The 638-nt window shown below is 47.8% G+C and overlaps 1 protein-coding gene across 1 annotated transcript in view; it reads right to left on the bottom strand.

Annotated features, from left to right (window-relative positions):
- Positions 1-638, bottom strand: part of LOC119590714 — a 57,714-nt gene that overhangs the window by 20,719 nt on the left and 36,357 nt on the right.

The following is a 638-nucleotide window of genomic DNA, read 5'->3' as shown; positions in this document are numbered from 1 at the left end:
CGGTGCTCCCATTACGAGAGTGCGGCGTGGCGTGCGGCCCGGAGAGACCTAGCCGAAAAGTGCTAAAAACATTTCATGCGCTGGCAACTCTGCCTCACGTGGACACTACACCTGCCGACCTTCTCTCAAACACATGACACATTACTGCATGACGCATACCATGCGCTACAACTCGCAGATACTACGATACACAACAACAATCTTCATAACGCTATGGAGACTGACACATGGCATGCAACTGCATTCACCGTGCAGTGCATGACACCTGGCAGCCTCCAACCTAACATGACACTCGTGAGCATAATGCCAGGAGACGGTATTTTACAACCTAACTTAATGACGCGCTGGCTAATCATCTGATTCGATGATATACAGCGCATCAATTAATAACAATGTCAATTAAGCAAGGCATCATATCAGATCATAAAGAAGTCATACCAAAAGCGACACCAATGAAGGCCTTTTCATGTCACTAATTACCGCCAGGGGTGGAGGTGAGGACGTGACAGCACCTATGCCTATGGAAATGCGTGCATGATATGCCTCGCTACCGTAACGTCATGCAGCGAGGAGCAGGTGAGTCACAGGGAAGCCATAAGCACATTAACATAATTCGAGAACAATGTGCATGTAACATT

The sequence above is a fragment of the Penaeus monodon genome, chromosome 27 (genome assembly GCF_015228065.2).
Source record: "Penaeus monodon isolate SGIC_2016 chromosome 27, NSTDA_Pmon_1, whole genome shotgun sequence".
Taxonomy (NCBI): Eukaryota; Metazoa; Arthropoda; class Malacostraca; order Decapoda; family Penaeidae; genus Penaeus; species Penaeus monodon.
Note: the sequence above shows the minus strand (reverse complement) of the source record. Positions and strands in the feature narration are given on the sequence as shown.